The sequence below is a fragment of the Cnephaeus nilssonii genome (genome assembly GCF_951640355.1).
Source record: "Cnephaeus nilssonii genome assembly, chromosome: 2".
In the NCBI taxonomy this organism is placed as follows: Eukaryota; Metazoa; Chordata; class Mammalia; order Chiroptera; family Vespertilionidae; genus Cnephaeus; species Cnephaeus nilssonii.
Window position 1 is genome coordinate 63,746,689 of NC_137073.1, and position 23,332 is coordinate 63,770,020.

A 23,332-nucleotide genomic window follows, 5' to 3' on the forward strand; every position below is an offset into this window, starting at 1 on the left:
ACTTCCTGTCAGGATAAATGGTGTATTTGAAGGAAAGGGTAATAGCAGGTGTGAGAGTGGAAGCTGTGAGTTTGATTCTGTGTCAGGGATCGCAGGGAAGGTCTGCAGTGAGTACACAACAGAGGCAATCAGTTCAAGTTCAGACAGAGAGCAGAATAGAGAAACACAAAAGAAAACACTCTAATGAGTAGAGACTTTCAAGAAAGCACTGTTCATGACATGACCAACACATGCTGCTGGGTCTATTCTGTTTGGAGTAAGAGCCCATGATGCTGACATTCACAGGTGCTTCCTACTTTGTGCTCCTGAAGAACTTTGAACACATATGCGTTGGCTCATTTATCTTAGTGCTTTGTTTGTTTATGGTCAGCTGGAAAAATCAGACATGAAAACTAATAATTTCAGTGAAGCTATCTTGCTCTTCTCTGTATTCTTTTTTTAAAAAAATATATTTTATTGATTTTTTACAGAGAGGAAGGGAGAGGGATAGAGAGTTAGAAACATTGATGAGAGAGAAACATCGATCAGCTGCCTCCTGCACACCTCCTACTGGGGATGTGCCCGCAACCAAGGTACATGCCCTTGACCGGAATCGAACCTGGGACCTTTCAGTCCACAGGCCGACGCTCTATCCACTGAGCCAAACCGGTCAGGGCTCTTCTCTGTATTCTTAATATCAACCAGCATTATATTAGGAGGTCTATTCTTTAATATTTCTTTGTTTAAATTTGCTTTTCTTTATTTTAAATAGTAATTGACTTGAAACACTGAGACTTCCCCCTATTCTCCTTGAATAGATGAGAGGGATGAGGTTTTAACCTACCTGAGAAGAAAAATATGATTGTGGAAATCATTACTGCTTTTAATAGTAGCAACCTTTATTGAGTGCCTGTTATATATTAGGCATTTGCAAAAAACTTCCCATGCATTATTTCATTTAATTCATACAATAGGCCATTGTGATATTTTGTTATAGTAATGGCCCCCAATGAATCATACCACTCCCATTTCCAGTCCCTTTCAACACTGACTCCAGCTTTGGAAATGTGACTTACTTGAACAGTATGGGATCAACATATGGGATGGAAATAGAGACTTGATAAACACTTGGACATTGGAGCTTGCCCTTTTAGAATGCTGTTATCACAAAGTGAAGATGTCTGATCCAACCTCCTTAAGTATAGAAAGATGATGGTCGATGTTTTGTGGTAAAACAATTGTCAAAATTATCAGCTGCTATTAAGTGGAATATAGCACTCTGGCAAAGCAGATTTCCAAGTGCCATGTTAAAAATGCCATTTGATTCTCATAGCTGGAGAGTAATAAAAAACTGATACAAGCCTAGAGATAAATACCATTATTGTCACCAATTTTCAGATGAAGAAATTAAGCTTAGAGTGATCAATTTGCTCAAGATCACTGCAATGCTATTTGTTTTAGGGCATAGTTGGCTATTTTTGTTCATGGTTATCCATCATATAGTCTATACAAGTAGGAATTTATTTTGAATATTACTATAAAATGATTATATATAATTAAAATTTTTTGAATCATAAATATAGTATGATGGTAAATTTCCAGCATAATGAGAGTGCAAAATGTTCAATATTTGTCATATATTGTCAAATATTTTATATGGTACACCCAATGGTATATATTGCTTGGCCTAATTCTTACAGTAGATACTTTAAATTATTATTTTTGACATTTTAAGTCAATAAAATTTAGTCTTAAATTTATTCATCTTGCCCTACATTTTCTCTCATCTTTCATTCACTACCATGAACATCACTCAGGCTCTTGTAAGTCACCTTTAGTCCACAGTATAAAAACAGCTACTTAAGTCTTCCTTCTGCTCATCTTTCTTAACTAGTTCATTCATTCTCCTTGTTGAAAGTCTTTAGATGACCATTAGAAAACACCTGCTTTTAGGTCATATTTAAGCTGAAATATTTTTGGTAATCTTCTCTGGAAAAGTTATTTATTCTAAAACTATACCTCTCCTCAACCTGTCCTTCCTTTTGTCTTACTCTCTTTTAAATTAGCTCTGTTCATTTGCCAATTTGTTCTAAGTAAATGTCCTTGGACAGACATATCTCTCATTTCCATGCATATGTATATTGTATTCTCTCATTTAGAATGCCCTTCAAATATTTATAAAGTCTTATCAGTCATTATTATCTGCTAGCACTTATAGGAATATTGGAGATAACACATTGGTTTTATTTATAATGCTAACTACATTCAACTGGTTGTGTCATCCTGGCCACAGCTTTAAAATTATTACTATTGTCATAATCATTGTGATGGCAGCTTCCTAAGACATGTTAAATTTTCTCAGGGCCCATGGGAGAAAAACAATCACCATCTTCACAGGGTTTATTACGTAGAAAGAACTGCTATGGCATAATCTATAAAATAATTCAGATAGAAAACGGCAAACTTTTGTAAAGAAAAGGCTTGCTTCAGATCCGCTCTGATTGTACTGCAACAGATATGTAGACGCACATTAAAATGTTTATGTTTCTAACATTTAGGTGTTTGAAACTATGTAGTCCACATACTCCAGAATTATTTTTATAACTTGGCATTGATAAGATACAGTCAAACATTATTTAGGACACTAAAGTATATTAAATAAAGATGGCTCTTTTAATGGTGAGGCAGAATTAATTAATACTACTAAAGAGTTATAGGGGAACTTTGCCTTGTTATAAACATAACTAGAAAAATTAGTTGGTTCAAGGTGAAATAGAAAGGATAAATGTTCTTAAAAACATTTCCACATAAAAATAATTACTAAGACTTTAAAAACAATGTGATAATATCTTTTTAAAAACAAAATATAAACTAAGATTTAATAAAATTAAATTTTGAACTTCAGAAACTGCATTTTCCAGTTAACCTGACAACTTCAGATGACATTCAGAGAAACAAAATCATTTTTTTACATGCAAGACAATTTTAAGAATAGATTTCTATTCTAATTGTTCATTTATTTTGTATCAATGCAACAGTAATGAGAAAAGTCTTTTGGTAACAATAGTAATTTATTTGCCTACTTAATTACTGTCAGATATAAAATGGATTAGAATTAGTGAATACATTTTTTACTATTTTTCAAATGTCATTGTTGAAGAAGAAAAGGCAAGTAAGGGTGTGGGAAGTTAACCTGAAGGTAGAAGCCACAGTCAGAGGAAGATGATTCATTTAAAATATATCATCACCACGCATTGCCTCTAATTCCATCCTAAATGTCTGTGTCCATCCCTCATTCATATGTTGATGTCCTACTCCCTACCTCTACCCGCCCATGTGATAGTTTTTTGGAGTAACTAGATTTAGATGAGGTCATTTGAGTAGGGTCCTCATGATGGGATTAGTGCGCTTAGAAGAAGAAATTGGACAACTAGTTCCCTTACTCAGTCATGTGAGGATACAACAAGAAGCCAGGAAGGTAGTTCTCTCCCCATACCAAATCTTTATCTTTGACTTCCCATCCCTCAGAACTGTGAGAAATAAATATCTGTTGTTTATGCCATCCAGTTTTTGGAATTATGTTATAGCAACCTGAGATGACTAATTCACCTCTTAAAAGCCATACTTTATTTTTTTAATTTATTTTTTCTTTATTAAGGTATTACATATGTGTCTTTATCCCCCCATTGACGGTCTGATCAATGCTTCTCTGTCTCTGGATCTGCTTTTGATCATCAGTTTATGTTGTTCATTATATTCCACAAATGAGTGAGATCATGTGATATTTATCTTTCTCCGACTGGCTTATTTCACTTTGTATAATGCTACAAACCATTGGTCAACTTCTTGAGTCAGATACTATAGCATGGAACATTATGGAATAGCATTTTAAATACTGAAAGGTATTAAAAAGCTGGCAGGTTCATTAAGGAAAAGTAGGTCATTGTGTTCCATGAAAAAGCAAGGACTATGCATTTTGTGCTATAAAACTGATTAATAAATGTTTGCCTTCATTACTTACCAATGTAGTAGGCCACAATGTTTGGTTAAATGTACACAAATGAGTGTGTGTGTGTGTGTGTGTGTGTGTGTGTGTGTGTGTATGTGTGTGTATATTAATGCCCACAGGTATGTATAAATACCCATGGTTCAATAGTCAGAGAAGTCCTTGTTACTGAGATCAATTTGTGATATGTAAACCATTCACAGATTATCACATTTATAAGCCTTTTTTCTTACCTTTTTCTCTCTCTGCAAGTAACAAAGAAATGACATTTAGAGAGAATATACAAGATGCCTGATAATTATAATTTAGAATATACTTGCCAATACTATAGGAAAATAAGAACACATTGTTAATGTTAAATTTTTTGAAGTAGTGACATGGATACAGAAAAGTTCACAAATAGTTGAGTGAACATCTTGATGAAACATAACCCAAAAAACAAACCTAGCATGTAACCAGCACCAATATGAAAAAACTATGGGACATAATCAGAATCTTAGAAATCTCCTCATGCTCGACCCATGCTCCAGGGATCACTTTCATCTCAATAGTTATGGTCAGGTTTGAACTTTATGTTAAAAAAATCATTGAGTATATATGTCTGGTTTAACATTGTATTTGTGAGATCCATCTATGTGCCATGTATAGCTGCAGTTTTTTCACTTTCATTGCTATATAATATTCCACTGGATAAATATACATAATAAAATGTATTTGTACATTCTAGTATAAATCAACACCCTGGTGGTTTTAATTTTATCCGTATTAAAAACTGTTTATACATACATTATACCTGTTTTTATATATATATATATATATATATATATATATATATATATATATATATATATATATATATATATATATATACTAGAGGCCTGGTGCATAGATTCATGCACCGGTGTTCCTCAGCCTGGCCTATGCCCTCTTGCAATCTGGGACCCCTCAGGGGATGTCGGACTGCTGGTTTCAGCCCAATCCCTCAGGCCTGGCCCGTGGGGATCGGGCTGGCAGTCCTACATCCCCTGAGGGATATAGTAGTGCACTGGGGAGGAGCCTGAGCCCAGGCCGGGCACTGCGCTGCTCCTGCTCATCCTAGCCCCATTGTGCCTGCCACTGCTCGGTAGTGCTGCCATGGAGGTGGGAGAGGCTTGCACCACCGCAGCTGCGCTTGCCAGCCATGAGCCCGGCATCTGGCGCCCGTTGGTCAGCTGAGCGGTGCTCCTGCTGTGGGAGTGCACTGACCACCAGGGGGCAGCTCCTGTGTTAAGCGTCTGGCCCCTGGTGGTCAGTGTGCAACATAGTGGCCAGTCGACCGGTCATTATGTCATTCAATCATTTGGTCGCTTAGGCTTTTATATAGAGAGATATTTTATGTACCTATTTTATGGGTATTGTTCAACTTTTAAAAATATTTGTTCATGTCCTTTTACATGTGTTTTGGGGAACATATACCTGTATATATCTTTGGAGAGGAATTGTTTGTTTATAAAGTATGTGTATAATAATCCATAGGAGGCAGAGCCAAAAGTTTCTAAGTGATTGGCTCAAATTATACTCCCACCAGCAGCACAGGAGGGTTTTATTACAGTAGAGCTTGGGAGCTTTATATAAACTCTAATTTTGATCTTTATATCTGCCTAGACACCATCATCTTTTTTGCTATCAGTTATAAGTTTCAAAAGTGCAAATGGCAGATGGGTATAAAGGAGTGATGCTTTAAACTTTATTAAATTATAAAAATTGTGTAATTGAAATGTGATATTTTCTCCTATTAGTTGGCTGTTTATTAATTTTAATATTTGATTACAATAGAGACAATCTAATGAATTATTCAAAATAATAACAAAATGATTATCTTAATTCTATTTATTTCTTCTCTCTGGAAGATTACACACACATCTTTATCTAGATCCTGAACACTTACCAAGTAAATAAGAGGCATTTTTAGTGTTCTACTAAATGAGCCCCCACAGGAGAAAAATAAAACAATACATATTCATAAACAAACAGAATTAGAAGTCAGTGTTTTGAGAAACACGATGATTTTAAGCTTTACAGAACATATCATTGTACTCAGTGTAGGAGGTGAAGACAAGAGGCAATTTATTCTGCAGCTGGTTTCAAAATAAACACAGCAAAGAAAGATAAGGAGTGAAAGAAGGATAAATCCACTGGTAGCAAACTTGATGGACAGACAGGCTGCCATTAACAATGCTGTTGCCTTTGTAAGTACAGAGTGATGTGGAGATACCCTGGCATTTATACTGTAGACATGGTCCTTAAAGATTTTACACCTCCAATTCCTTAGAATTATCGGCTATCTCCAACCTGTCACTCATGTGAGCAATCCTAGATTTTTAGCTTGCAGGCCAGTCAGATTATTGACAAAGCAATCCAGGGTGATATAACACACCCTGACAAACAACAGTGAGGGGATTGTGTTCACCACTTTCAGTGCACCAATTGAGCTAAATTAATTCTTAACCCTGAAAGTAAACTTTCTCTTGATAACCATTCACTCCCTCCCAATGCTGTTTTGCTACACAGCCCTTGCTCACGTGGAGGTGTTATAGAGCTGTGATGCAAGTAATTTAATCTGGTGGGGACTAATAGAAGTAAGGAAGGTATCTGTCTCCACAGCAAGAGGGCTAATGAGGGCATGTGTAAATAAAAACTCTATGATGGAATTGAGTTGATTTAGAGACTTAAGGATTGGATTTAAGAATATAAAAGTAGGAGGTTTCTAAATAAGTTCTGCCACTCTATCCTTGATTCACCCCTTCATCTATAGACATTGAGCTCTCACAACTCTTCCCATTATGTCCCAAATATAAAAAACAAAGGTAACAACTACAAAACACAGACAAAGAAACAAAACGATTTGACAAAATTTATGCTCAGCAGTTATTTTAAATTGTATTTTTTGCCCAAAGGCAATTTTAGTAGTGAACTCTTAAAGCAGGGGCAAGGTGAGTTTGGAGGGAGCAAAACAATAGCAACAAAACACTTTTGAAGGCAAAACATCACCACAACCTTCATTTTAACTGTTGTTTCGGGCACTGCTAACACTCAAAGCTAATTTTGGGACTATGCTAATTTTAAAAAGTATGTTACATATTAAATCACTTGTGTGATGTGCAATTGCTATGTTGCAATCATTTCTCTGGTTTCATAGTTTGAATTTTTAAAGCTAATTTTAACCATATTAGACTAAAGCATGTTTTTGATGGAGAATTCTAATGCTGTCATAATGATATAAAAATGTCTCTCAAATGCTTATGAAATGTCTTGGGTGTATATTTAATTACAGAATTGTCTAAATTTCATAAACTTAATAGAAATGTTGGCTTTCTTCTAAACTAGAAGTTGAGTATAACTTCTATAAATGGAAAATTTTTATAAAATACATAAATATCCATATTTTATATACAATCCCACACAATACATAGTTAAATTTCATAGTAAAATATAAAATAAAAATAATTAAAAATATGAAAATCAAAGAATCAAGTGACATGAAAATTGAATCATCTTAGATCTATCTCATTCTCTTTTTCTTTTTGGTGACATGTAGGACTTGTTTTTAGGAATGTACTTTAGAATGTGGTTCCTGTCTATCCATTTAAATCCAACCTGGACAAACATCCCACATAGTGAATAACCTCCAAATTCCTGACATTGCTTCTCTTGCTCATAAGTGCCATGCTGATTGCCACCACATGCCTTTTATTTCTGCTACTGGCATCTCCAGATTCTTGCATGATTAGGCTCTTCACAGGAGGAACTGGAATGTCACCTCCAAAATGGCTTTACTAATACCCTAATTAAAGTGCCATCTTTCATTCATCTTCTATCCCCTTACCCTGTCTTATGTTATTTATGGTACATATCACTACTCAAAAGCCTGCCATTTATTAATCTGTTTACTTGTTTGTTACATATTTTCTCCACTAGAAGATAAGGTCTGTGATGACTGGATCTTTGTCCTGTTGTCACTGTCTTGTTGTCACATCTACCACAAAGTAGTTGTTGGCAAACTCTGCTGAAAGAATGAGGGACTGAGTCTGGTAATGTTACTGGGCATACATCCTATATAATAAAAGGCTAATATGCAAATAGACCAAAGGACAGAATGACTGGTCGCTATGATGCACACTGACCACCAGGGGGCAGATGCTCAATGCAGGAGCTGCCCCCTGGTGTTCAGTGCGCTCCCACAGGGGGAGCGCCACTCAGCCAGAAGCTGGGCTCACTGGCGGTGGTGGGAGCCTCTCCTGTCTCCACGGCAGCACTAAGGATGTCTGACTGCCGGCTTAGGCCCACTTCCCACAGGGAGCAGGCCTAAGCCATCAGTCAGACATCCCACAAGGGCTCCTGAACTGTGAGAGGGTGCAGGCCAGGGTGAGGGCCCCCCCCACCCCCGTTGAGTGTACGAATTTCATGCACCAGACCTCTAGTAAGAGATAAATGGTAAAACATATTGGTATTGCATATTTAACACAATTTACTAGATTGACTATAGAGGAGAAAGAAAGGTCAAGATTACTATGTGTTTTCTATTATGGTTACTTAGGAAACTAGGTAAGACAACATGTAAAACTTGTCTATGGAGAATATAAATGGTAAATTCACCTATGGACATATGTTGAGACACCAAAGACAAATCTAGCTACATAAAGATATTCTTAGAAAGGGATTTGCACAGTAGTTTTTGACTAGGAGTGATTTTGGCCCCCCAGGGGAATTATGGCAATGTCTGGAGTCAATTTTTGTATTACCATTGGTGGTTGTTACTGGCACCTGGTGGGTTAAGGCTAGAGATATCGCTAGCCATCCTGCAATGTACCCAGGACAGCTCACCACAAAAATGAATTGTCCAGCACCAAATGTCAATAGTGGTGATATTGAGAGACTGAATTCAAAATACAGTTAGATGCAAGATATCTATATGGAGATGGTTGATGAAATGAGGGAGGATGAACTCTCCAAAAGAATGTCTTCAGATAGTTAATAGGACTAATCGACATCTATCTAACATTTATGTTTGCCAAGCATAGTTCTAAGAATTTTACATATATGAACTTGTATAATCCATAAAACAGGATATGAGATAGAAGTCATTATTATTGCAATTTCACAGATAAGAACATTAAAGCACATAAAGTGAAGCAACTTGCTCAAAACCGTAAGGCTAGAAAATAGTAGCACTAAGATACAAAACCAGGTAATTGGATTCTAGAGGCCAAATATAACTTTTGCAAATTACTGTCTTGAACAGTACAAGTGGGGAAAAAAGCCAGCAAAGCAGATATAAAAGAAAATGGGTTGCTCAGAAAGAAATCTGAAATTGAAGAAGTCCAAAAGTATTTCTAAAGGCAGCTGTCCCATGGTGTCAGATGATGAACTGAGCAAAGAGAATGTCACAGGAATAGTCAAATGGTTGTCGATGAACTTCTCAGGAACAGTTTCCGTCAAGAACAAGTAGTTATATCCACTCAAAACAAGCGGATGCCAGTATAGCTCTAAAGCAGATTTACTGTGCAGTAGTTTGAGGGAGCAGCAGGAATAAGCAGAAGATGTTTTGAGCTCAGGAATCTCAGTCTTGGGAAGTAGAAATTAAGACTGAGTGCTACATGTTTTGGAATAAAATTTGGCCGTTGAGGGTGCAGAAAGTTTGAACAACCTTATGGAGAATGTAATTAGAGTTGACATGAAGTACATTTTTAAAATTGTGAGGCAAATGCCCAGATGAATTGTAAAAGCATGAGTTTGCAAAAATCCCAAACATCCATTTTCCTCCCTTGTTATATAAAGATGTAATTCATAGTGGGTACTGCCTGAGACTGGGCTTGTCATGAGGTATAATAAAATGTCATTGGCATAGGAGCATCTCATTTAGGTCCAATTTCATTGTTGAAATGACTGGTTCCAGGATAAGATGGATGAAAAAGATGATGTAAAGGAGTTGGCTGGATAAGTTCAAGGTTCTGGGATTGTTATGAAAAAGAAAAGTGAGAGTGGGGTACTGAGAGATCAAGCACGGACAAGATAGTAGCTCAAAAGACTCTATTTCCATTAATTTTTCAACTAAAAGCTAGATTATTATGAAAAATTGTTGTCAATAAGAATCATATAACTCACGAAAAATAACAAACCTTCCTCCATGAAATTTATAGATAAGAAAACGGTTTAAAATTTTGTTCTAGATCCCTCCCACTAAAGTGTTGTTCTCTGACCAGTAGAACATTATCATCACCCGGGAGGGTGGGTATCACCTGTTAGAAATGCAGAAACTCAGGCCCCATCTTGGTTCTGATTCCTAGAATCAGAGTCTGCTTTCAGCATGATGCCCTGAGATTCTTATACCATTAGTGTTTGGTAAGCACTTATCTAGATTCCTGATTCTCACACTGATTTTCTTCTGCATGATCCTTCTTGCAAAATGAAATATGTGAACCTGCACTAGTTTAGTTAAATTTGAGATAGAGAAACCTCTCAGGAGTTTCTAGTATTCTTGGAATATAGTTTGCAAACCACTGGGTGATCTGTGACACTGTATTGCTGTAATCTGTGACACCATATTGCTGTGTGACATTGGCCTGGCTAGATGGAATGCTGAGTTTCCCTCCTTCTTGATCACTGCTTAGTTTGTAATTGATTTCCTGTTGATGAAATCTGAGTTCCTCTTTTCTAATATACAGAGCTATTTGTTAGACTTTAACGTTATATGTAACTTGGTTTTTTAATCGGTCTCTAGACTTTATTTGCATTTAACCAGTTTCCCCTTAATGCCCCCTCTCTGTTCCTGACCCAGTCCAGAGAGCCACATAGCACTTAGGTATCATGGCTCCCCCGTCTCCTCTGGTCTGTGAAAGAGTCTCAGGCTGTCCTCCTTAGTCGTGACCTGGACAGTCTTGAGTACTGGCTAGGTACCCCGTACAAATGTCACCCAATCTAGGTCTACCTAATGTTTTCCTCAGACTGGTCTGGGGTTATCCATTTTTTGAAATAATACCAGAGAGGTGAAAAACCCTCTCATCAGCTCATATCAAGGGAAAGTGACATCCACAGCACATCACTGATAATGTTAACCTTTATCACTTGTTAAGGCCATTTTGCCGGAGTCCTCTAATGCAAAGCAACTACTTTTCTCTTTCATTATTCTATTACTCGGAAATGCGTCACTGTGTCTCAAGGGTGGAGGGAGGAAGCACTACCTCCCACAAAGTTGGTTATCATATATGGACATTTTTTATTTAGTTTCTCACAAGAGCTCTGTATTGGGCAGTGAGCTCTGTATTTGGTAGGTGGCCTACTGAATGGAGGGAGTTTAACTTTCTGCGTTCCCAGCACTAAGCAAAATACCTGGGATACAGTATGCATTTCCTAAATATTTGCTTTTTTGATAAACTAGTTATTTCCCTATGAATAAAAGTATCAGATGAGTTGACCTTTCTGTTTCCAAAAGATTAATTTTCCTCAGGTACTAAATTAAAATTTATTGTTATGTCAGAAATTTTGAGTCCATACTGAACATACTGACCAAACTATTTCATTAAGTCCTCAAAATTTGCCTAAGTTAACCTATTAGACCCTATAATTTGGTATTTTCTACTTTATAAAGTGTACAACTTAGGAGCATTGATTTAACAATGTGTTGCTATAGCAACTAAAAATATAAACTATATGTCAAATTAGTGAAAATATAGAAGATTGATACTAATTTCACCAAAATAATGCATCTCATTAGATAAACATTATATCTAAATCTATATATAGAGAGATATCCATGTATGACCTCTTTTAAATAGCTTATGGCCAGTGCTTCATTCTTAACTATAATAATAATTAATTTACAGAATAACTCTGAAGTTATAGAAACATTTTAATGGTGGTAGGTTTTGGAGTTCTAACTAATATTTTCACAACATTGACCATATTTTGAAAAATGAAATAATAGTGTGTATAAATATAAACATATAGAGAGAGTAGTAATAATATGAACCATTTTAACCATAAGTATGCTATATACAGATATATACACACATATATACTTATAAGCCTTTGTGCAAATAAAACTGAAAAGCAAGATGTCTTTATTGTGGGGTAAGGTATAGGAAATCTCCCTATGTAGTACAAGGTTAATCTAGGGGAAGGTTTTCTATTATTTCTGACCTCTGAATAATTTTCTAGTATAATCAGGAACAATGAAAAATGCCATAAATCCCTTTAAAGCAGTATATTCTTGAATCGATTATCTATGCTCACAGAAAAGAAAATTGGCTGTATTGTAACAATGATAATTTGTATGTTTAATTATTTATAAGGATACAATGTCTAGTTTCTAAAAATCTTTCCATAAAAAAATCTCAATATAAATCTCTGTGATACACAGTAACGCTACTTCATCTTTGTTTCCAGCCGTGCTGCACAAACCCTTTCATTAGTACACGCCTTCACTTAAGGGGATTGCTTTAACAAAGGGATCCAGCACATCATTATGACTTTTAGAGTTAAGAGATGACTGTGGCAAAACAATAAATACCCCATCTTATTAAGATATGTCAGTTACAGCAGTACTGAGCTGTTTTATATTTGGTTTCCACACCACACATTTCAGTTCCGGCAGAAACCCAGGGATGCACTCCAGAGAAACACATAATGAGGTCAGATGGAAAATCTTGTCTTGTTTCAGATATGAATTCAATCCATCCTTTCTTTCATGTGAGGCAATATGCACAGAAGGAACTGCTGCTGACATGTTTTTAACTTCACTGACACTGAAAATCTTTGCTCCTCAGTTGGTGCCTTTAGCTTCACCTGAAAAAAAAAAAATCTATGCAGTATAATATTATTAGAGATGGCCACACATTTAAAAAAAATTGCATTATGTTTGTTTATTCACCTCTTGCAATGTTCACTACAGAATTGTGTCAGCTAATTTTAGCCTTATGAAATATAAATAATGAAAATCGATGCTAGTTGAGGCCATTTTTGTTGCAGTGTCTTCGAAGCTTAGAGTCTTGTAAATTGGGCAGGAGAAGCAGAAGATATAATAGTAGAGAAGCAGAGAAAAAAAAATAATGGTTTTATATTTTCAAAACTACAGCCTTGGCATTTAGCTGTCACAGGGAGGTTTTTCACTTTAAAACCAGCCTCCAGGTCCGCAACGTGGGACTGTGTGAAGTCAGAGCCATGTGTCAAGACCTAGTTCCCAGTCTTCTGTGTAACTACTTGAATAACAGCTCAAAAGGTAGCTTAGCACTATTTGAATTAAAATTATTTATAGTAAAACCCTAATTAGTCTTTTTTCCCTACACATTAGCTGTAAGTTTGTGCCTAATAATAAGGAAAACCAGAGTAACCTGAATTCAAGGATCGAGTTGCCCATAAGAAAAACAGGAGACAGTGCAGAGCTGGACTGTATTAGAAGTAACAAAGCCGGCATGGGAAGATGCTATAAATGATTAAAAATACTAATGTGTCTTTGAATGTATGTTCTGTGTCTCAGAAAAGATTGTGTATGAAGCTGTGGTCCTGTGAAAAAGGGTACCTAATCATAGTTTTCTGATGGTAGTCAGTCCTACCTCAGTTGGCTTTGCCGTGTCTTTCTTTACATTTTTTGATTTTTGTGTAAGGAACATGTTCACAAGGATGGAGTAAAAATCAGTGAAGACAGGTAAAGCAGTGTGGTTCCAACACTCAGCCTCCGCATCCTTACTTGGCCTTCAGGAGGCCACTGCTCTAGAAAGACCCTGCTCTCTTGGAATCGGTGCTTTCTCATTTGTAAAAAAGAGTGTGAAACTGTATTAAATGTGTGTGTTTTCCTTCTTCTAGAGTTAATGCTCTCATTCACTTTTAAAATAGTTATTTTTTATGTGTGCAAGTATGGGTGCTGAGTAGCTTAATTTCTGATCTTTTGAGCATTAGTACAAGACCTAGTTCAAAGGGGGGATTTATCATCTCCTGAACAATGTGCCTTAAATTCCGTAAAGTTGCAAATCAATATAAGTTGCTATCACTTCTTCTTGTCATTTTGAATATAATTTTGAAGATGTCAGTTTTATCTAAAACTCTAATGAACGTTTTTGACCAAATGATTTAGCTCTAATACTATATATCAGCCTTTGAACCTGTTTACCTTCATAGAGACCAGAGTCTGAAAATATAGCCAATGCTGTGGAATGAATGGAAGAGTTGAGTCAAAGGAGGTTTGGTAATACATCTAGTTTTGAATAGGTATCTAACACTTTCTTACTGATGAGGTGCCAGATGTGAAAATGGATGGCACAGGGTTGGCATTCAGTACATTCTCGGGAAACATTAGATAAAGGAACACACGTTGAGTACAATAAAGACCAGACCTTGAAAAGTATAATGAAAATAGAAAAATGCCTTTTTAAGAAACAGAGCACATATATTTTTCGTGATGTGATCACAAAAACTGTAAGTTAGGCTTTAATAAATTTTTACATATTTTAATTATATTTTGACCCCATTTTCTTTATCATTAAATTCATGGTTTGAAAATAATAATCCATATTGTCATTCACAGAATCATCACATATGCAATTTTGTTTTCAAGTTATTTTTGTTTTTAAGTTATAAAGAATGTTCTTTATAAAAATGGTTTTAAAATCATAAAACAAAAATAAAAGTCCATTTGATATCCCAGTTACTCCTGCCTACTGCTCAGTTTCTTCTCTATCATTAAGAATTGTTTCTTATATATACACATGAATATTTGTATGTATTACATTATTTTAAATATATTTATATTGTTAAAGTATATGCAACAAAAAATTTTTCATTTTACCCATTTTGTGTATAAATCAGTGGCATTAATTACATTCACAATGTTGTGCAACCATCACCACTCTATTTTTAAACTTTTCATCTTCCCAAACCAAAGTCTGTACCCATTAAACAATAAGTCCTCATTTCTTTCTACCCCCAGTCTCTGGTAACTTCAAATCAACTATTACTATGGATTTTGCATATTCCACATATTTTATGTAAGTGGAATCATACAATATTTGTCCTTTTGTGTGTAGTTTATTTTACTTAGTATAATGTTTTCAAGGTTCATCTATGTTGTAGCATGTACAAAAACTTCATTCCTTTTTATGCCTAAATTATGCTATTATATGGCTCTTATGCTATTGTATGTATACACCACATTTGTTTATTATCTGTAATGAATATCAGCATAAAAGTAGCATGTATGAATACTTGTTTTCAATTCTTTGGATTATATACCTAAGAATGGAATTGCTAGATCATATGATAATTCTGTTTAAATATTTAAGAAACTTTTAAACTGTTTTTCACAATGGCTGTACCATTTTACATTCCTACCTGCAGTGTACAAGGGTTCCAATTTCTTTATCTCTCCACCAGCTTTTATTAATTTAAAGAAATTATAGCCATCCTCATAGGTGTGAAATGGTGTCTCATTGTGGTTTTGATTAGCATTTCCCTAATGCCTAATGATGTTGAGCATCTTTGCATGTGCTAATTGACCACCTGTGTATATATTTTTGGAGAAATATCTATGAAAGTCTTTTGCGTATTTTTTAATTGGGCTTTCTTTTTGGAATTAGGTTGTAGATTATTGAACATACTTTGGATATTAACCTTTATTAGATAAGTAATTTTCAAATATTTTATCTCATTATGTAGGTTTCTTTTCATTAGTTTGATAATATTCTTTTATGAAAATGTTTTTAATTTATATGATGTCCAATTAATTTCCTATTTGTTGCTCATGCTTTTGGTGTCATATCTAAGAATCCATTGCCCAGTTGATGGTCATAAAGATTTGCGTATGTGCTCTTCTCTGAGTTTTATGGTTTTAGCTTTTATGTTTAGGGCATTGATCCACATTAAGTTAATTTTTGTGTGTGCTGTGAGGTAGGAGTCTAACTTAATTTTTTTGCATATGAAAACCAGTTTTAGCATCATTAGTTAAAGAAACCATTTTTTCCTTTGAATGGGATTGGTACCTTTGTTGAAAATCAATTGGACATAGGTACATAGATTTGTTTATGATCTCTCAGTTCTGTTCCATTCCTATGTCAGTACCACAATGCTAAGATTGTTGTGGCTCTGTAGTAAGTTTGAAATCAGGAATTGCAAGTCCTCAGAGCCCTTTTTTGAAAACGGTTTGGCTATTCAGGACATTTTGAAACTTCATATATATTTCAGTATTTTTATATTTTTGCAAGTATGGCTGTTAAAATTTTGATAGAAATTTTGTTGAATCTGTAGATTGCTTTGAGTAGTATTGGCATCTTTTATTTTTTAATTGATAGTTTCTTCATATCCTTACCACATATAAGTGAAACCATATGTCAATGAAAGCTACAGCTACAGCATTTCTTGATTCATGTCCCTTATTCTATCTTTAAAGTCAGTAATGATAGGTCATATTGCATCTCTCTGACCTTTCTTCTATAGTTGTCTCCCTCTCTCCCAGACCACAGCCAGGAAAGTTTGTCTTCTTTTAACACATTGTGATTAGATTGGGCCCAGTCAGATAATCCATAATTATTACCCTGGAGATAATAATCTTGGGGTCTATTACTTCAATCACATATGCAAAGTTCCTTTTGCCACATAAAATAACATTCACAGGATATTGATATTATGTTGTGGATTACTTTGAGAACATATTCTGCCTATAAAAGCCTAATATTACATCTGATAGGGAAAGTAAATTATTATTAGAAAATATTTAAAGGCAAATGGCTAAAAAAGGTATATTGGCCCAATTCTGACCAAAATACTATAGATGTCACTATAATATCTATCTATCTATCTATATAAAAGCCTAATATGCAAAGTATCCCCTCGGGAAATTCGATCGCTTGCTATGACGTGTGCTGACCACCAGGGGGAGGCGCAGAATGAAGGAAAGCCCCAGCCGGCAGCCACTAGGGACCCTACCCATGCATGAATTTCATGCACTGGGCCTCTAGTTATTGAATAAAATATATGTTAATATTAAATAACTAGTGGCCCGGTGCATAAATTCATGCACATTGAAAGGGAATTAATTAGAAGAAATATCTTAATATTACTACTCACCCTTTCTCTATAATAGAAAGGTCAACCAAATTCATGATCAACAATGATAGATCAAAACACACGCGTGCGATTGGCGCCAGCAAGAGCTTTATATGTATCGCGCATGTGCAAGTCAAGTTAGCCTTTTATACATATAGAATAAACTTGCTTAATTAGACCTGCTTTCTAATGTAGCTAAGCTCTTTCTAGCCCAGTGAAGCACCCCAACTTCTCTTTCAAGTAATTGTCAGCAACACAGCAATAAATATCAACACGAAGCAGATTATTATTGTAGGTCACACAGGGAGAACAAAGGGTAAAATATTTAACTGTAGCAGTGTTTGATTATATTCTGTGCAGTGAGCAAACCTGAAGTCATTTTCAAGGTCCACCATTTCTTACTTCTCTTCAGTCGGGTCAAGTTTCTAAGCTTTCTAAATCTCCATTTTCTGGCTAATGAAAAGAAAATAGGATTCCACCTAGTCTCGTATTTACGTACTCCAGGACTTCTGTGAGGATCAAATGAGATGAGGCACAGGAAAATGCTTCACAGACATTTGGTTAAAGTGTAAAATATTTCCACCTGTGTTCCTGGGCTAAAGAAACTCCAAGGAGGCTAGTCGTTAGGGAGAGGAAGCCGGGTGTTGCTATGTGACATCATTACCTGGCTCCCACAGTGACCATTTCCAGGCTGGGCTGGGCTGTGGGCCACATTTTGCGCCATGGGGTCTTGGCAGCATTGGCTGTGACTTGGTGGGGTGTTGCTCCAGGGTGGTAGTGGGACCTGTGTCCCACTTGGGGGAAGCCGAGTGTGCGTTTGTCGGTGCCAGGTCCGTGGTGCCAGCCAGTGTGTGTCATGGCAGCTCCTGTGTTGGGCATCTGCCCCCTGGTGGTCAGTGTGCATCATAGTAACCGATCGGATGATAGGAGGGACACTTAGCATATCAGCCTTTTATATAGAGAGATTATTAAGAAAAATATAAGTTTTTTCTATTTCATTAAGGTTGCAATTTAAATAGAGGTCTCAGTTTCATCTGCTCACCCACTTCATGTGAACCCAGGGGTTATTTTCTGTTTTGTATGAATGCAAAAGCTCAAATGCAAGTCACTAGCACCCACTTACAGGCTCTTATGCTTTTAGTTATTGTATTTCTGTTCAAATTAAAGCTTTATACAAATAGCTGTACTGCTTGGCCCCCAGATTCAGTCTAAAATGTGCCTATTTTTTGAGGTTATGTTGGTTCTAAAGCATTTTGAGTGTCATTTATACCTTAATATCTAGGTTCCCACAGCATAGGGACTAGAGTGTGCCAATTGAAAATTGGACCAAGGATTTCTCTGAAGGCAATGTGAAAAACACAAGGTGAAAAAATAGGGGATTTGTTTCAGAAGACTAGTTTTAATTTAGTAAGGTGATCTCATAAACACTAGTTAATTTTTCCAGGAACTTATTGTCATTATGGTTGAAATTCATAATGTCTATCAAGTCAATAGAATTAATATTAAAGTTGTGAAAGGGAGAAACTGTGATGGTGATGATAATACATGGGTATATACTTATTATGGGAATATATGCAGTGCATATCATGGTGATTAATAGCCTGGCCTCTGAAGTCAGCCTATGTTTTATATTTACATTTATTTTCTTCTTTGTAAAGGACATTAAATTTTTAAAACTTATTTTAGAGAAAGGAAAGAGAGAGAGAGAGAAATAGAGAGAAACTTTGATAAGTTGCCTCCTGCATGCGCCCTGAATAGGGATTGAACCCACAACCTGAGTATGTGCCCTGACCAGGAATTGAAAACACCACCAACCTGGGTGTACAGGACAATGCTCCAACTAACTGAGCCATACTGTCCAGGGCTAATTATTTTAATGGAATAAAATTTTCCTTTTTTAAAATGTAAGTAGAGTTGGTATACAACATAATATTAGTTTCAGGTATACAATATAATGATTTGATATTTATATATCTTACAATGTGATCACCATACTAAGTTTAGTAGTCATCTGTCACCATGCAAACTTGTCACTATCATCAGTTTGATCTTCCTTTCTATGAGACTGGCTTTGTTTTGTTTGTTCTTTTGTTTTCTTTTAGAGTCCACATATAAGTAAAACTATATAATTTGTCTTTCTCTGTCTGATTTATTTCACTTAGCATAATACCCTCTAGTTCCATCCATGTTATCACAAATGGAAAGATTTGTTTTTATTGCTGAGTAATATTCCATTGTATATATGGACCACATCTTTTTTATCCATTCATCTATTGATGGACACCTAGGCTGCTTCCATATCTTGGCTATTGTAAATAATGCTATAGTACACATAAGGGTGCATATATCTTTTTGAATTAGTATTTTTGCGTTCTTTGATTAAATATGGAGACTAAAATTGCTGGTTTGTATGGTAGAACTATTTTTTTTTTTAGAACCTCCACACTATTTTCCATAGTGGCTGCACCAATTTATAATTCCACCAACAGTGCACAAGGGTTCCCTTTTCTTCACGTCATTACCAACCCTTGTTATTTGTTGACTCTTTGATAATAGCCATTCTGACTTGTATGAGGTGATATCTCATTGTGGTTTTGATTTGCATTTCTCTCATGATTAGTGATGTTGAGCATCTTTTCATGTCTGTTAGCCCTCTGGGTGTCTTTAGAGAAATGTTTCTTCATGTGTTCTGCCAAGTTTTGATCAAATTGTTTATTTTTTTTGTTTTTGAGTTGTATGTGTTCCTTATATGTTTTGGATATCAACCTCTTATAGAATATATCATTTATAAATATATTCTTTCAGTGGGTTATCTTTTTGTTTGATAATAACTCCTCCCCTTATTTGCAGTTGTTATCTTGTGTATAAGTTACTTAACCACTCTATGCCTCAGTTTTCACATCTATAAAGTGGAGTTCATAATAAAATATATATCATAGCATTGTTAGGACAGTTAAGTTACTTTTTGCAAAGCACTTCTTGCAAAATAGTAGATCAATACATTTCAGTACTTCCAACAACATGACAAACAGTTTTAGAGTATAGTATTTACTCCTTAGCTCTATGCTGATTTAAGAAAGTAATAAATATATGAAATACATATTATATAAAACATCCTCAAATCACAGAAATACCTTCCAAAGATTTGAAATACCCTATAAAGATGGAAATTAGTTGCTACACTGTGTGAAAATGGCCACAACAATATACAGAAATAAGGAGATTAATTTAGACTTTATTATTTTATAAGGAGAACAACTTAGTACATGAGATCAGGGCAGTGCAAAAAGAGGATTGGTCGCCATAATAAACCTGTGGCACATTCCTCTATTCTTTTAGTGCTTCTCAGGTGCTATAGTTAAACGTATAAAAAGTAGAGAAAGGAGGGTGCCGACAGACCTACAATCTATTAAATAATCCACTTGCACTATATGTAATAGCTGACACTTGTTTTTTGTCTAGTCAGCAATGTATCTCCCAGACTATAAGGAGAAAATTGAACCTCTTATATTTAGCATATACTTGTAGGACCAGTACTTGCTATTCAAGAACTTGTTATGTCATATAATAATGACAGAAATGCAAGGTTATTCTAGCTGAAGAAGGATAATGGAGTGTCCAGAATGGATTTTTCAGGAACATACCAAGAACCATTTGAAATAATGTAATGGCAACCTCAGGTGTTTAGAAATAATGGTCCAGATAGATGTCAGTGGTATTCAGCAAATTTATTAAAGCAACAGGAACACCTATAGCATCAAATAAGCAGCCAGGAACTATACAAAATTCTGGTGCTAGCTACATTTTCAAATCAAATGAACATTCCCACATATACCCAATTTAATTATTAAAATTTTATATTTTTGTAAATAAAAGAAGTATATATTTTCTTGAATTTTCATTGATTAATATTACTACCACCTAACTATATAATTAGCATATCAATATATTTCCCCCTGAGATCCTCATGGAGATGCATCCTCATTAAGTTCCCTAATTAGAAAGAACACTCTAACCTTAAGATTTAGTTGCTTGCACTATAATGGAGGAGGAGAAATGAAGAGAAAGGATATTCAGCATAAACAAAACAAAAATCTCTTTACCATTTTAGAATGTTTTAAATTATAGAAAGGTAATCTTTGAAATAAAACTCAAGAGCAATACACAATTAAAGAGTCCATGTGGAATGAAGAGATCAAGACTATCTCTGAGCCTCCCATATGGAAGTAAATCCTATCTTTCACTTTCTATCAGAAACTCACAGAGGGGTTTCCTCAGGCCTTTGTATTGCTAATGTTGCAAGCTCTTCTCATTTACTGAACAATGTAAGCATCTTCACAGTTTTGTCAGTCCATCTCTTTTTTCCCCCTAGAGGCTCATGTACAGGAAGTCTCTTTTTCTCCCTCTTCTCTTCCTTTGCCTTCTCCTCTCCTCTTCTTTTCTCTCTACATAGATATATATATTTGTGTGTGTGTATACAGACATATATATATATGCATATATATATATATACATACTTATAAACTATATGTATATACATACCTTATATGTATATAAAAATACCTCTGCTAAAATTACTCAATTAAAAAAATTTAAGGTTGAAAACCAAATTTATAGGTCTTTCATAAAGTCAAGGAAGATGGCAGAATCTTCAAGAGTCAATGTTATGCTTTAAAATATTTTTAAATAGAATATTTAAAATAACTTATATTAACTTTCACCTGACATTTAAAAACGATATTTACCATACTCTTTAATAGACTGTTTAACCATGAGAAATATTTACAAAGAAAATTAAAACACCACACCATCCCTGTCTTCTGAAAATTGCAGTGATGGGATGTAGACCTAAGACATAAAAAGAAATGCTTAAATAAATCACAAGTTAATGCATGATGCATATTATTATATAAAATAAAAGCTTATTTTCTGTTCTCTATAGCTTATTTAATTAACAACTTCAATCATTCATTCAACCATTACTTGAGTTTTGACTTAGTGCTAAGTACTATGCTAGTGCCAAGAAACAAAGTGAACAGTACATTTTTCCTCCCTTCAAAAAACTTAAAGCCCAGTTAGAAGACAAAGATCATAAAGAGCAAACTATAAAACAGTAAAAGTTTTTCAAATAAAATTAGTGCTTAATACAACAAATGGGTTGAAGCTAGGGAGCCATGGAAAGCATCTAAAAAAAGGTGTCATTGCCGTGACCGGTTTGGCTCAGTGGATAGAGCGTCAGCCTGCGGACTCAAGGATCCCAGGTTCGATTCCAGTCAAGGGCATGTACCTTGGTTGCGGGCACATCCCCAGTAGGGGGTGTACAGGAGGCAGCTGATCGATGTTTCTCTCTTATCAATGTTTCTAACTCTCTATCCATCTCCCTTCCTCTCTGTAAAAAATCAATAAAATATATATATTAAAAAAAAAAAAAAGATGTCATAGCCCTAGCCAGTTTGGCTCAGTGGATAGAGGCACCAGCCTGCGGACTGAAAAGTCCTGGGTTCCATTATGGTCAAAGGCAGGTACCTCAGTTGCAGGCTCCATCTCCAGCCCTGATTGGGGTGCATGTGGGAGGCAACCAATGGATGTGTCTCTCTCACATCAATGTCTCTGTCTGCCTCCCTTCCACTCTCTCTAAAAAACAATGGAAGAATATCCTGAGGTGAGGATTAACAAAGATAATAAATAAAAAAACAAACAAACAACTTGAAGATCATGGTTGCAACAAGTGCATTCAACATATTTCTTGTGGGAAACTATAAATAGATTATCATATTTGGAAGACAAATGACTGGGACAGAGATGGAGTTAGAGATGAGGCTGGAGACAGAAGGAAAATATGAATTTGTAAGAACTACTAAGAATTTTTACTGTATTCTATTGGTAATAGTGAGGACTCATATGTGGAAAATTAAGTCCAGGGAAAACAAAGAAGGCACAAATACAAGGCATGCAATTAAAATGTCTAAGGTATAAAAGGCCTAATGAAAGTCATACGGAATGAAAATTCTGATCTGGAAAAAATATTTATTTTAGTCACTTTCAGAAATATATCTAGCATTATAAAGAGCCTATTGTTATAGAGATAAAAATATATCATACATTCAAAATGACCCTAAAGTTTTTTCTAATCCCAAGAGAAAAAGAGATGAGAGTGAATCATAGTTTTCAGACAACTGTGTATGTATAGAGATTACCTAATGAGCATAGTAGTATAAATCTAGACAATAAAATAGCTCTTTGTATGGGTCTTTTTTTGTATTCATAAACTATTAA